Source organism: Pezoporus occidentalis, unplaced genomic scaffold (assembly GCF_034315485.1).
Source record: "Pezoporus occidentalis ecotype Australia unplaced genomic scaffold, CSIRO_AGI_Poc_V1 ctg40, whole genome shotgun sequence".
NCBI classification, from domain to species: Eukaryota; Metazoa; Chordata; class Aves; order Psittaciformes; family Psittacidae; genus Pezoporus; species Pezoporus occidentalis.
The window spans coordinates 88,536-104,937 of record NW_026915725.1 but is presented as its reverse complement, the minus strand read 5'-3'; positions in this window follow the sequence as shown (position 1 = coordinate 104,937).

Genomic DNA, 16,402 nt, shown 5'->3' with positions numbered 1-16,402 from the left:
ATTAATATTGTTTGACTGTATTTTTTTCCTGAATACAGATTTGTGTATATGCTCTACCTGTTTGTCAGCTCAAGTTCTTTCTCATCCCAGGGGGTGTTGAGAAAAAATTACAGGAGATATTAAAAACAGGCAAGTTAATTCAGACTAGTCCATGCAGGCAGCTGGAATATGCCAGCATTACCATTTCACTCCCATTAAGAATAGGAAAGATTGACAGAAAGGGCTGAAGGACAGTTTTGCAAAGAAGCTCCTGGAAGCAGCTATGTTGGGATAAGCATTAAGACTACACGTATGCTGTTTTTTAAGAAAGGTTATAGTCCCTCTGTATAAGGCTTCTGCACCAGTAAAATATTATTTGGGTTTATATAAAAGGATTTAAAGGTAGACATAAAGAAAGTCAACTAGACTTTTCTTCAGGTTGGTATTTCATGTGTAATTCTGGAAACACCATATCTAATCTTGCAGCAAATAATGGGGTGGTTTCTATCACTGAACAGACCAGAGGGAGAGGAGAGGTGGAACTATCATCTGGCTCCAGGTTATTTATGCTGTACTTTGCAGCAGTCACTGTCACTGTGCAGATGGCCTTTAGTATATTCTGCTTAGGGTACTATCTTGGGGAGCTCCTGCTTTTTGCACTGACTGGGTGGGAGCTCAGAACCACTCTCTTCTCTGGGGCACTCACCAGACACAGCATCAGAACTGAAGTGTTACGAAAGACAAATAAAATGCAAAAATATTGAGGGAAAACTTGTGGACCAAGTATGCTGCTTACTAAACCTGTTTTTCTAGACACCAGCAAAGGCTGATGAAGACTCTTCTATAAAAACAAAAACAGCGTGTGTGTGCAATGTAATGTTTTTCCTTTCAGAATCAGGTTGGCAGTGTCTCTTTAATGTACAGCACTATGAACTTAAAAGAAATCTCATTATCAGCCTTCCTAGCCTTAAGCACTTCATCAAGTATTCCATGATTGCTGGCTTGCAGATGCTGCAGTTAAGGTGCTGGGCGGTGGGGTTTTGTTTGTGTTCCCTTAGGCTGTTTTCTTGGTTTTGTATATATATGTGGCTATGTGGTTATGTATATGTTTGTGGCTATAAATACTTTAACCCTGAGAAAATACATGAAAGTAATCATGTAGACATTAACTAGTTGCCATGTGATTTTTCCTTTTCAAATCCTGGAGTCACAAAGCATAACTTTTAATTACCTGATTTTGTTTTGGGAATAGTAGTTTCTTCTTCAGACAGATAACAACATGATCAGAAATATGTATAATTTCTTCTCCAGAATTCTTTATTTCCCCAGGCCAACTTTTAATAAATAAAGAAACATTTATGCTTGAATCAAAGAGATATGCACCCCTGAGTAAAAGTTCCAGTTCCTCTGTTGTGGTCTCAGCACTGTATATTATCACATACTGTTCACAGAGATCCTCAAGACGGAGATCAAAAACTTATAGTTCATTTCAGTTCATTGTTTAAATTATAAATTAAAGACAGAAAACTTAATTCCAATGTAGTCATATCCAGCTCGCTAGGTAACTTTTTTCGACTCCTTTCCCTACCCCAAAATAGCTGGAACAATAAATACATATATGTTAGTTTAAACTGCATCCAGATAATATTACATGCTCATTTTGTACATTCAGGCATTACGGAGAAGAGTCCTTTTTGCAAACAGTTTTGCAAAATCTAAGTATGTGACTTTAGAGTGACTGTTAGTGTGGTGTTTTGGTTAGGTAGCTTTCATCAAAGTAGAATTTAGTAATGATCCATTGGTGTCAAAACCAGTTACAAACTGCTGAGACATAGGATTTTCAGATGGAAGATCCATTGCAGCCAGGATTCACTGGTTGCATTACTTTGGACTTCAAACCTCTTGCTGTTCCATTCCCATCAGCATGCAGAAAATTACTGCAGAGCACAGGACTGTGTAATAGCTGCACTCCACAGCTGCAGAACCTCCCCTGTGCTGAAGCTTTTGAAATAGCTGAGTGGAGGAGGAGGCTTTTGCAGACTTCTGAAGGTATCCTAATGACTTTTACCCTTTGATGTGCTTGGGTTAACCCAATTCAGTTTCTCAGTACATACAAAATATTGTAAGATTTTCTAATGTCTAGTTTCTTTCTTTTTCCCTTTCCAGTTTCTTTCTTTTTTTTATTTAGTTTCTAAAGAATCAAGGCTTAGATACCTGGCTGTTCCAAATAATTCTTGGATTTGTTAGCAAGTTTCAGTCAGGGTTGATACAGGTCTCAAAGGTAAGTCTGAATTTACTCAGAGGTGAGTTCAATTTTGTGAAAGCGGGTGGCTGATAAAGAAATCAAAATTGGCAGCCGCACACCAAAAAGCTACAAAAGCTCAGCTGTTATTAGATGTCAGGGAATCTGTTCTGAGGAGCAATGTCTGTCAGCACCCAAACCATCATAAAAGCTTCCATCAGAGTTTTGCATGGGTGGAAAATGGGGGGAATCACAGTTACACATCCTTGGTGTACAGAGTTGTATTGTGGCCATTTCTTTGTCCAATATGAAAGCAGAAACGGACCAATAAATATGACATGCTTGCCGTCCTTTTTTGTCTTGTGCTGTCCCAGTGTTCATTCCCCAAGCTGCACCCCTGAAAGTTCCTTCCTGCCTCCCAACTTTGAATCCTGATGCCAGAATTTTATGGAGATTTGGATTGCAAGTATTCGCCATCCAAATGAGCAATTCAGCTACCCCATGCCTGCTCTCCTAAATATATACTGCAAAAAAGCTATCCTGTGGTCATATGCTTTTGCTATTTTAATTTGATTGCTGTGTCTCTTTCACACTGCCTCTCATTTGCTTTTCCAGCCCCTATTCTTATCAGGAACACATTTGTCCAAATTAGTGCTGCACCCATTCTATGATCATAAATTGCCATTCTCAGTAATTTTTACCTTAAATTTAAAGTTCTCTGTTTCTCACAAATATTCTAAAGCTTTACATCTGTATAGAAATATAACTCTGGATTGTGAAAAGTGGCTTTCGGGGTCCTTAGGACATAATGGTATGGATGTCATAAAACCTGAAAGAATAGTTATAGCAATATTTTGCTGTTAGAAATCGCTACTATTAATAATTCCAGACTGCCAAAGATTATGGATTAATCTGAAGAAAGAGCCACATTCTGGCAGGGTATGCTTGGTGATCACCATGAAAATTACTCTGCTATAAGCTGCTTTAGCGATCAGAGAATAAACCGCTGGGCTCCAAGGGAGAACTGGTAGTCACTTAGTGCGCACTGTGTTTATCCTCCGTTTCTGATTTTGCAAATGATGTGAGAGCAGATCTAGAATGCTGGAAAGTTATTGACTAATACATGGATGACTGTAAAAGTGCTGGTTATCCTGGTCACAGACGTCTGTGGGAAAGGCCAACATCTAAAGCCATATAAATGCACTTCAGTGAGTATTTGAATTTTTGAGGCATTAATCAACTCTATCTCCCACCTGTAAAGGAAGAGCAAGAAACAATGGCTGTTTTCAGGTAGAGTCATATTTTTATGGAAGATAAGGGCCGACTGCCAATTTCCCAATGCTCATTTTTTTTAAATATGGCTATGACTTGAAATTCCAACCTTTCCATGGCTGAAAATGAGCTTGAACTATACTTTCTGCCACTCTCAAAGCTGTGTAATTCTGAATGCTGTGTCAGTGACCACCTACATTTCCCCATCAGCAAACAAAACTGCTGGTATCTTATCTTGTGGCACAGGTGTGGTCACTGACTGTGGGTGCAGTGGACTTTTTGTCTCAACTTTTCTCCCTTGTCCCATGGTCTCTGTCTAGAGTGCTCTTGTTTCTTCTCTTTTCTCACCTCTCCCTATCCAGCCTGTCCTTTCCTTGGGTGACCATTTCTTCTGGATTGCCCCAGATGAGGAGCAGGGTCCAAAGGGGCAAAGGAGAAACTAGCTGAAGAAAACCTTGGTCAGCCCTACACTAGCACAGGCTCTTTGAAACACCAAGCTGTGAAGCTCTATCAAGACCAAACTGGTCTTGCTCAGGTTCATAATTCAACTGAGCTGAGGTGGATTTCCAGTGTGGTTAAAGCATTCCTGCCAAATTTCATGCTTTTCCTCCAACGTACAGGGCCTTTGGGACTGCCTAAAGAAGAGGCTGCCATTCTTTATAGTGTGAGGCAAACAGGGGAAACAGCACATTTTTTCTTATAGTTGCTGAAGAGCAAAAACATTTTGGCTGAAATTATTATACACACTTAGCCTGAGGCAGTCCTTGATAGACACACACATGCATCACATGTATCCAGCCTTAGGCAGACACCTGCCATGGAAAATGTGAGTCCCGATGTCTCAAGGCTGACAGTGGCATCAGCAATGGAAAATGTGGTCTAATAGTGGGAATTACCAGGCAGCATTTAACAGGTGAGTTTCCCCAACACCACCCTAAATTATCCCTCCACCAAAAAGCTTTTAAAAGACTCAACAAAATTATTTGTCCTTTGCAGTAATTTTCCTCTTAAAAACCTTGGCATGCACTTGTTCATATAAAATAACGATTAGCGGAAATAGAGGAAGTTAAAATCCCACCCATCCTTTTCTCTCCTGGTTTATTTATTTTCCATGTGAGATTAATGAGTTTCCTGCAACAGGGCTAGATCTGCTTACACATTGTGTGGATAAGTTAATATTTATTTCCTTTTCCAAAGGCAAGCAGACACCTTCACATTCTCTGCTTTTTAAAAGCAGAGTTCAGCATACACTATGTCAATTGACCCTAAAATCAACCATCTTAAATTAGAAAATGCTAGTTTTACATTGCCTACTGCTGTTAAGCAGACTGGTAAATCAGGCTGAGCTGTACTGCTGGATGCTAACTTAATTTAACTGGTTTAATTTATTTTACTAGCAGATACTTTGGAAAGAACACATCTGCTTCTTTAAAGGACTTTCTTTAGTTCAGCGCCTGCCTCGTGTCAGGCTCAACTCCTATGTGCGGTGAAGCTCACGGAGGCTGGTTTCCTATGAATTTCTCTCCCACGGCCCGCTTACCCCTCCCAGCTCCTTCCTGCATCCCAGTGCTGTTGTTCCTTCCTGTGGCATCCCTGGGTGCCTGGGGTCTCCTCCAGCAGAGTGGAGGCTCCTGCCCTTGTGCAGCTCCAGTGGCAAGAGCCCCCCCTCCAGCGGACACTGTTGTCTTTGTCCATTGGGGAGGCCAAGCAGTCATCTCTCCTGTATACAACTACCAGGTTTCACTTCTGAACTTGCTCTGTCACATGTCAGTAAGTGGACAAATGGCAGGTGGCAGGAGGAAGGCTTGGGAGGAGATGTGACAGGCAGATTGTGTGAACGTACACGTTACATTTCCTGGGGAAACCAGGTTAAAAAGGAGCTCCTTCTTGCCAGGGCATTATGTAAAAGAATTCCATATGAGAAGCAGTGTGTGTGACTTAGTTCAAGAGCCAATGGGTATTTATACTGTTATTTAACCTCTCTTTCTTCCAGGGTCAGCCTCAGTGCATCGCTTGCAGCTCCCTCCTCTCTCTCTGGTCAACTCCCCCTTAATAACCCAAAAGAGAAAAATCCTTTTTTTACCTTCACCTATGGAAGGAAATTTGCTGTTTTAAAATTGGACATGCAATATGAAAATGTTACAGCTATCTCAGGCCCCTCAGTTTATAACTCCCTGCTGCTGGAGTGTGAATCGGGGCAGTGCGGCGGCAGTCGGTGGAGCTGTGCCAGTGTAAACGTGGGGAACTGTTCCAACCGTGTGTGCAAGCTCCACCAGAGATTTACCTTCTGAAACCAAAGAGCTGAAAGTTCATTCCCATTTCACTTATCTGCCAAGGCTGAAGTTCAGTAATTCATATTTTTACCATAATAAATAATGAAACAGCTATAACAGAGCACGGAAGGCTTTGATGAGGCATTTTATAGCAAGTACAAGAAAAACATTGAATCTTGTGCACAGGAACTGGCAGCTACAAGAAGCAGGAATGTCTTGGTTCAAACATGTCTTTACTTAAAAAAAAAAACTTGCAAGAAAAAGGAACCTGGAGAGTTTCTTTCGTGTTACTTTACACGCAGTACAATAACCCTGGCACGTCAGTAAGGGAGCTGTCATACATACAACTTTCATTGTCTGTGCGCAGTGCCACAGATAATGAGCCTCTGACTCACAGTCAGAGCAACATGTCCCTTATCTGACACTGCAGACTCAACTAGAATGAATTTTTCAAGACACATGCTAACTGCAATTGAGAATTTCAGAGCAAATAACAGGCAGGCAGTGTTACTACTACGTTACCTGAATATCTCATACTTCAGAAGCCTGTGTTTGAAAAGCAGACCTGGTGTTCTGCGCAGTATGAGTACTGAATGTTGCATTACAGAGAAGCATCCTGCATGTTCAAAGGGTTGCCTGGATCTCAGCCCTTCCATTCCATTATAGGCAATGGGAGTTCTGGAGCTAGCACTTTGCATCTCTCTTAAAAGGGGCCTCCTCCCTCAGAAACAACAGGCAGGAGGAAATCGGAACAGGAGGACAACTGATTTCCCACTTGCCATTTTTAAAGGAAAATAAAGCATAGATGATTGCACAAGTTCAAAGAGAGGACTGTATAATCTTTCAGAAGTGCCCTGAGGCTCTCGGGAAGGATAAGGTCTGACAGGGCAATAGCTTTATGAAGTCAAGCAGGGACTAAAAAAAGATGAAAGCTCATCATGGCCTCCTTTTCTCTTTTCTGTACTCATCAGTAACACATGGTCGAGAACTAGCAGAGCAGCTCAAAAATGCTACTGCTGCAAAGGTACAGGTTGGGAGAGGATTTCTCATTGAGAAAGTATGTTTTTTTACGAGAAATACACCATCCAAACTCTGGATATGCAACAGTGATCCATGAAGGAGGTTATAAGTGTTTTTCCTGTAACAAGCCATTTTCATTTTTCATCCTTAATTGCAGTCTTCGTGGACATAAGTTCTCAGGCCCTTTATTTTTCAGATTTGGGAGTTGCAAATGAAGACCAACGTGACCTAGAAACTCCATTTGCTTGTTTTACATCTGTCCTCAGCCTTGGCTTTAGTAACCTGAAAATTTTGATTAACTGTTCTTGACACTGAGTTATGATGGGCTGCAAAGATGTCACATGCTGCAGCACTGCAGATGCAGAGCCCACAGTGAACAGGATGGGGACAGTGAAAAATGAACTGTTATATCAGGGAGTTCTGAACTCTGGCCACCAAAGACCTTATATATTTTTATGGGACTAGTTCCTGTGCCTCTTTTGCTTTGAGATTACACTCCCAGCTAAGTGCCTAACTTCAGGACTACAGACTCTAGCTCCCCTATGTTTCATCTTCTAGTCATGTCACTCTTGGACTTGTACTGACCTAGTTTCAAAAAGAGAGATGGACTTTGTTCCTTTTCCACACAGTTCTGTAGCCTACTAACTTGCATTGAAATCACTGATTTATTTCTTTTCAGCTGAGAAGGGCATTAAAGTGCTCTTATTTCCAGAGCAAGAACCCTGACCTCTAGGCTGTTATGCAAGCAGTAGAAGGTTCTCCCTGGTGTGTTTGGGGCTTTTTGTGATTGTTCTCTTGGGCTGAGGCATCTCAAATTCTCCCAGGGTTTTCTTCAGGCATATGGAGCTTTTTCTTGGACCTCTCCCTCCGAGATTGTCCTGCTTTCCAGATAGCAAGCCTGAGAGTCCTCTCTGCCACCACAAAACAAAACTGAGCAGTTCTGCCTCAACCATAACAAGGCTTTTCTCTGCAACTTTCCTCTGTTATCCTCTACTGCATGCGAAAGCTCAAGGCTGGATGCCTGGTCAGGTGTGACCACTTGGTAGTGCTTCAGGTAGCATCACAAGACTTAGAGACTTTTCTGAAACAGATGGAAACATTCATTTCCCCTGGAAAGTCTCTAGGAAGAAGGACCCAGAGCTGCATCTTGTCTCTAAAAGGAGAAACTTGAATGTACCTTATGGGAATGGAAAGTAATTGTGAACATACTAGCTCCACCTCTGCGTGGGAGTCCTGGCATCAGAAGCTTCCCTGGGTGAATGCTGGAGATGGGGCTCTTATGCCTTTGTGTCCTTGATCTTTGCAGACAAGCAGGAAATTAATTTCAGTTGAGAATTTGTGACAATTTTTGTCCTTTCTAGGGCTGTGACAAAGCATACCAAGATTCACATAGGGAAGATTTTATCTTATGGTCAGTAGGCAAAAGTATTCATAAGGGTATATGATGAGATTCTTACAGTGTGGAGACTTGCAGGCGTGTAGCTGTAAAACATTTGCAAGCAAGAGCTAAAGGCAAATTTTAGTGTGAAATACAAAATTGATTTGGCATTCCCTGTGCCCTCAGGTTTCCCTAGATATGTTCTATACGTGCAGTCCTGGCAGGTCACTGAAGCTGATTTCTGGCAAGTATTCAGCCCCTTGCTCCCTGCTCCCCTGGTGAGGTGCAGGTCATGACACCATACCTGCCACTGGTAGAGAGAGCCCCCTCTCTCTGTTCGCCTTTGTAATTTCCCTAATGGTCACATTTAACATAAAAAGGTTCTTCATTAGAAGTCAGCCACGTCCTCAAAACACCAAACTTCTCATTTGTAAAAACAGAAATGAAATACTAGTGCAATTTATCTTAAAAAAAAACAAACCACAAACACAAAGGCCAAAACGAAACCCCCCAAACAAACAAGGGCTTACACAAAACAGGAGCTAAATGGAACTTAGCTACTATGTGCTCCTGGTGCAATACACAGTTGCAGGCTTTACACACCACTGGACAAAATGTGTTGGGCAGCTTTTGCCAGTGGGAGCCTGCTTCACATGCTTAGAAACAGAAAGAAATATTTCCCTTTCCTAGCTACTGTAATAGTTTTTCCTGACACAGGGAGCAAAGAGAAAATAAGCTCTGCAAATGTAATGAGCAAATACTGACCACTTCCATTTTGAATTCCTGTTGCCATTTTTCCCATGTGCTGCTTCCCTTTTCTCGTGACTGCTTAGGGTGGCATACAACATGCTTATCATGCTTATCTTAACCAGAAGGGAAATACCAGACAAGAGACTTCCCACCTCAAGGTTCACATCTGCACCAACAGTGCTTTACATTTATTCTGTGGTGGGACAAAGTGAGATCTAACACTGCAAGAAATGAGGTCTTGGCAATGTGGGATGCATTTGGTCCCACGGCAAGAAAGTTCTGTGCAACAGCTGGGAGGTATGCAAGGTACCTGGGGAGTACACTCCCTTCTTACTGGGCAGTTTTCTGTGTTACTTGACATACCACATGTTGCTGATCAACACATCAGAAGATCCATCCAGTTTTGCAAGAGAGATAGAGCAGAGGTGGAATTTTGTGGCATAGCTGCAGAAGTCTGTAAAGGGGGAGTTTCATGCACATGGGATACAACTGGACAGGTCTGTGACAACAGGACAAGGGCATAGGACTGCTTGGCAGTTACCTTGGGAAGAAAATTTATGTCTGTATGTGCTACTGTGGAAAACATGAAATATGAAGGAACAGGTCTCTGTCAAGAGAATGGTGTCTTCCAATTTACATCTCCACCAAGGACAGCAGTGTTCAGTTTTGCATGAGCATGTTCCAAACAGGCTGTGGCACTAAGGAATCAGCAGTGCACCAGAACGTCTTGGAAGCCCCCCTTCCCCCTAGAGCTGTTCTGCCTGTGGGAAGAAGGGCAAACCTGAACCTGCAAGAAGGCAAACATACAAACCCTCAGCAAGCCTTGAGAGCACGTGTAGTGGCTGAACTCACCATCCCATTAGCGAGAGGCTGTGCTGGACAGTCACAGCAAGTCTGGCATATTCTGGGCATCTTGGACTCACATGTGAGTCCAGACTGACAGGGTCTGTGCAGTGGCCGTTTGCCCATGATTTCCTCTTCTCTGGTGTGATCCCCCCGTGGTGCTTGTAGCCAAACCTGCAGTGTAGGCTTTGCTAGTATCTCCGAACATGATGAGCACTGTGTTTATTTCCTGATGATCTGCCCCTGTCCTTGCTGATGGGAAGCTGTAGGTTGTGTTCTTGCAGCCGTTCTCACAGTCGGTGCTGTGTGGCTTCCCACATCAGGGATGGAACTGGGAGATGCTGCTGGTTTGTTGGACCAGCCCTGCTGACAGGTTCTTTTCTCTCCTATTCACCCAGATCACTGCATTGCATCCCCTAACTTGGTGTCGATAACAATTTGTAGGTGCCACACGGCTTCTTGAGGAAGCCAGAGAATGCGTTGCTGAGCATAATGCTAAGTTAGCCAAGTTGTTCCTTTTATTTGTTCAGTGTGAGAAATACCAAGTATAAAAAAATCTTAAATGCAAAAAAATGATGGACCCAGGGAAAAAGAGTCCTGTGAGCAACATACACAAGTCAGGCTGCCTGTAGATTTAAAACCTGATTTGAATCCTGCTGCCTGACTATCATCAATGAGCTGGAGGAATGAAGCAGCAAGTGGCCACAGCAAGGACCAGGTGGTGGAAAGACTTCAGGTGCCTGCACATGCAGGTGGGCATCCATCAGGACTTGTAAAAGCTCCCATGAAGTGGGGACCAATTTTGTGGAGCTGCCATGAGTGATCCTAAAGGCATATGCAGTACTACAGGAACTGTGTTGTAAAATGTGAACATTTAAAATGTGTTTGCTCTGATCCCTGAGCAGCAAGGAAAACTTCAAATCCAGAGGGCCAGAGGAATCCCAGAGAAAGGAATCTGCAGAGGAAGTGCCACTGATGTGCCAGGCAGGAGCAGTTTGCACAGACTGCCACTCTGCCCTTGTATTTGACTCAAAGTCACCAATTGCTTATTATAAACATTGTTAAGTGAAATGTGTAATTCAGGAGCACAGAACTTCATCTGCTTTCAGCTGGAATGTGTAGCATGGGAGGTTTCTGAATTCCTCCCTGGGTTCATTTGCAGGTTTTACCAGTCAATCAATGGTATTTCTGTCACAAGAATATTTCTCTCACTTCCAAATGGGTGGTCACGGCCAAGTTACATCTTTAAGCCATCCTGTGTGTGTTTTAACATGATAAATGAAAAAGTAATAATTTTTACTTTACAGTGCTGAGTTAAGCACACAATTATGGCTGTACAAAAAAAAAATAATGTTGTATTTTATTGTCCCCAAAGTCTGGATTTTTCTTTCTTTCCCCTCTGTGTGTGGTTAACTGCATGGGGTTTTTGATTGCTGTGTGCGCTGAATCACTCTTTGGAGGTGCCAGATCTATCCATCGACTCTAGAGGGAAGCAAAGACAAGCTGGCTTCTAAGTTAGCCCTCTCACTTAGATGCCTGTGAAAAGGCAGGACAAATGCAGGCCCTACTGCAAGCTGTATGCTTCAATCATCCCTTCTGTTGAGAGAACGCAGCAATTCTGCCCTCCCCGGAGTGTTCTGAACCAAATGCATTGCACCATAAGGAGGGGTGGAAACTCCAAAAAAGTTTAAGACATCATGAACATAAGCATAGGTTGCTGTGAAATGTTACACATGCTTATTTATATGTGTGTTCAATGTGTAAAAAAAAGACTGGTCCCACTCTATTTTTCATGCTCTCTTTAGCACTTTCAGAGGGTAAGACCCGTCTCAGTTATTTTAAATGGGAAATCTCAAAAAAAAAAAAAAGGAGGGAAAAGAAAGGAAAGGGAAAAGGTGCAAGAGAGGAACGACCTGCAGCTTGTGACAATCCGGTCTCTGAGGGCCTCATTATTTGGAAGCAAGCTAGGGACCACCATGAGCAGCAGCCGGCGGCGGCGCTGAGTCCCGGCCGCTGGAGCCCCGGCGGGAGGCAGCGGGAAAGGGCGGCGGGAGCATCCGGAGCATCGGGAGATTGGGAGCATCGTGCCACCTCCTGGCGGAAAGCCGCTGCGGCTTCCGCGGAGAAGGGAGTCCAGAGGAATGATGGGGCTCTAGGGACAAGCTGTAGCTATGATGTTAGCTCTTATGTCACACCATGGATGCTTGTTTTTTCCTCTACAAAAGGTGTTGGATGCTGAGACTTCCCTTTCGGTGTACATAACTTCTTTCACAAATGTACTGGTTTTCAAAATTAAATGCTGGAGGCAGCACGAACATACTGGAAGTGACAAAAGATATTGTTTAATCTTGCTTGATAGCTGATAAACTGCAAATCAGATTTTACCTTTCTTAGTGGAGTAGAAACGACGGGGATGAAGAAACTCCTAAAAATAACAGAATAGCTAAAGTTTCTGCTTTCTCTCAAGCAAATGTAGCCCTTTGGGAAAGTGCAAGAAATACCATCTGTGTTTCCAAAACTCTTAAGTTAATTTGTTGCAGACATTGCTGTATTTACTGTAAATGGACATATTTTGTGTTGCAAAACAACATGTTGCAATGATGAAAAATAACCTGAACACTCCCATCTAATTAAATCCAAAGGGTTTTCTACCTGGAAAAGCTCCATTTAAAAGACCCGTTTGGTTTGCATCACACATCAAACCTATGTGTTTGTTGGGGCTTTTTTTAAGTTACATGCATACACATATTGACAGCTGTTCAGAGAGGAAGCTGAGAGGGGAAACTGTGAAGAAGTTGTGACTTCTATGACAGATTATCTGTTTCTGGTTATGAGACAAGAAGTGTATTTTATTAATAGCTACCGTCTTGATGAGAGTTTTCTTCAGAATGGGCAACTCTACAGGCTTCCCTGACAATCTGCTCTTTTCACTGTACCTGCCGTTCCTTCCAGTTCATGTTAAAGGCAAAGTGGAATTTAGAAAATAAACTTTTTCATCAGTGTTCAATAGGAATTTAAAAAGATTTCAGAACATAACTCTGAGATAAAGAGAATTTGCTTTAATACAGCGTATCTGACAGGAATCCAGGGCAACACAGTACTTTACTTCAGCTGACAGCAGCTAAGCATCTTTGTTTTAAACTATAGCTGGAATGGAGCCATGAAATACAGATGAAAACCTGGATCTGAATTTCCTCAAAGTTCAGTGTGCACTTTGGGTCCATGACAAAGGTAAGTTTGGAACTAGATTTTAATTAAAACTATTTTGATGTGGAGGGTCCCAAGTCAAATATTTACCCTGTGAAACATAAAAAGGGAGGCAGCACATGGGAGGCTGAGACACCGCGATGCTGTGGGTTTGTATTTGACTGCAAAGATTTAGTATGTATGTTTTTTCTCGTAATGCTTGGTCCTTAGACAACGGAGAGGTCATCCAGATATCAACTGTTCCTGCGGCAGCAAAAATCCCCTTGAAGTTGTTACCTCATTTTTCTCCCAGATCCAGACAACTGGGTTATGGGAATGCCGAAAATGTGGAGTCGTTTAGGCAAGCAATGATGCAAACACAAAGCAGCAAGCCCCGGAATGCAGTGCTGTGGCAGAGGGGATGACAAAGCCAGGCACTGTCACTGCTGAGACGAGTTTAGTACAAAAAAATGTTTCTGGAATGCATACGGGATTCCTCATCCCCGGCTCATTGTTCGGGACCTTAGCTCAATACCACTACAGCAAAGATTCCCAATGAGCTGAAACAAAACCAAACACGGATTCACGGGAGTGTTGCCATTCAAGAGCACACATTTCCCAGTTAAATGAAGGTCAGTCATAAATTACATCTCTGATTCCCTCAGGATTTCTCTCTCTTGCTCTGTTTTGGCAGTTTAAGTCCCCTTTGATATCTGAGCAAGGCCTTTCTCTTTGCACATCTGATCTTGATTACGGTTTATGGCAATGGTAATTCTTTACCTCCCCAAGGCAGCAATTTTGAGGAGAGGGAAAGCAAGTATAGTATGATCGTTTAGGAGAGAGGCACACTGCACAGTGTTTTAACCATTTCTCCATTTTACAGCTGAATCTCTTCCCCATGAATCACCCTTGCACACAGCAGCACTAGCACTGAGCAATTCCCATGGGAATGTCCCATGTCCATCAGCGAGATCACTCTGGAGGCCGAAAAAAGCAGGTTGTATATTTGCATATTGAAACACTGAGTTATGAAGGATAAATCTGTGGTTTGGATAGGTTTTTAGAAGCTTTCTGTTTCCAGGTGAACATGGAGAAATCAGGTACCAATAAGCACCAAATTTTTTCTTCTGGCTGCAAAGCACAGCGGCTAGGGCTCATGGGTTGTCCTCCCCACCTCTCTCCCACCTTACAAAATGAAGGGGAATGTTCTTGCTCGGTTTCTGGAATGCAACTTTGTAAAAGGAGGGTAGATTTCCACATGGATCAACTTTGCGCCTGTCAGAATTGCTAATCTGCTAAGCCAAAAATACACTGAGGCTTTGCAATGAGGGAATGGGGTGGGTGAAACTGGGTCCTGCACTGCTTTTCTGTGTATGCAAAAGACAGAGGCAAATGTTCCAGCTGAGAGTATGTTGAGAGCATTTGAGAAAATGTGAAAATGGTAGAAAACGTTGGATGATGATTTGCTTTTTCCTGTGGGTGGTATGAGGCATTTTGTTATAGGCCATTTTCATGTCAGTTTGTAATATGTAACTTCATTCTTTTATTGCTTTCACTTCACTGGCTTTGTTACACCATGAGCTCCTTGGGTTCATTGAGGCTTTTGATGAAGTTTGCAATGTGGAAGGGTACTAAATACGAATTCTTGAAACTAATCTGCTCCCAAACAAAAAATACTTACAGATTTGGGGAGTGATTTAAAGAAAGATTTAACTGCATTCAAGGCACTACAAATGCCATCCTGTTAGCAAAGACCAGCGATGGGTACAAAGGCAACCACAAACATTGCACTGGAAAGTGCAGGCAGCTGCAACTTGTGGAAGTTTGGTGTTTGATTGTGGTGCCTGGCAGAAACACAACTAGCAGAATTGACAGTGATCTTTCGTTTGCTTGTATAAGGCATTTTAAAAGCTTAAATGTATTTTTAAATATGTCTACATGCATTTTAAATGGGCCTTAACAGAAACTCCCCAGGTACACACACTGTTTTGCCATGAAGATACCAAGGAAATGAGATAAATGAAGGGTACTTATAACATTTTCCCTGGAAGAAAAAAGTTTCCTCACTCCTCATTCATAAGCCTTTCCTAAAAGTAATGCAGAACTTCCACAGTGCAGGAGTGGAACAAAGCTGTGCCGGATTTCACTATTCCAGTGACACAGCAAACTTGCTCGAGGAGTGTTTTATAAGCCAAAATTTCCACTTAGCTACTGGTAAGGAAGGGTCCAAGGTGAGATTTTCCCCTTTCCTTTATTACTTGAATCAAACTTTGAGTATTAACGTGGAATGTACAACTTGTGAAGTACACCACATGAAGGGAAAAAGTGTTTATTGCGTATGTCTGTACATTTTCACTGAGGTGCGAAGGTTGAAGAGTTAGCTGGGGACCCAACCTTGAGTAGCAAACACTGCACAAGGAGACCTCTCCTTCACTGTGTCCTTCTCTCATAAATCCAGCTCATTATTCTAACAAGGAGAGCCACATCCCTCTGCTGCATGCCTTGCTGCTTTACAGAAAGGGGAAGTAAATAAAAAGGAACAATGCTGGCTGCTGCTGCAGGAGGGACACAAGGAGGGAGAACAATAGTCCTGACTCCCCTCCCTGCCACCACCCTGTTAGGAGAGAAGCAGCAGGATGGCTTTGTGCACACCCCTGGAGTTATTCCAGATCAAAACTAAAATCAGACGCTGGGCTCATCAGCATCTGCTGAAGGAAAAAGCAAGCAAAATAGAGGGCAGAGGCAAGTTGTTTTCAAGGCTCTAAGAGAGTTGCTAAGGAAAGAAAACAATGGGATACAAGGCTTTGCAATCTGAGTAACCAACACACTATAAACACTGATCTGAGCTCTAATAGCAGGATCAAGCTTTATTATTTATGCTTTTGCACTTTTTTAGAAGTAAAAAGGCAGATTTTAGTTTTTTAAGTTAAAACTTTACAAATTTGTCTCTTAAAAGACGTATTTTGGTTCCTTTTCTTGGTCTGTATTAAAGTCTTCTTGTAAGCATGAAAAATAGAAGATTTTCTGTTATGAAATATTAGATTCTTATTTACTACATGAATTGGGGGTGGCTGAAGGAAACCACAAACTACCATGAGATTTATTATAAAAAATATGAAAGTCAAACTTAGGTGCAGCCCTACTCACTGTTTTATTTTTGTCATGTTCCCTCTTATTGTCCCCTCTGTGATGACTGAAACAAATCATTCAGGTCTAGATTGCATATTATGATATACACAAAGCCTCCTTTATACTGTTTGGGCCAAACTAAAATCATTTGTTGAGAATAATTGTGCAATGGTATAAAAATTCATCTTCATTTGCTGAGGATTTAATTATTTCTATTGCAATAAATTATTATTCATGGTAGATACTAAATTTATTTTTTTTTAATAAAAAACACTTGAAAACTTGGACAACTTGCCAGTTCTTGTGACACTCAGGAAAATTCATCTGGGA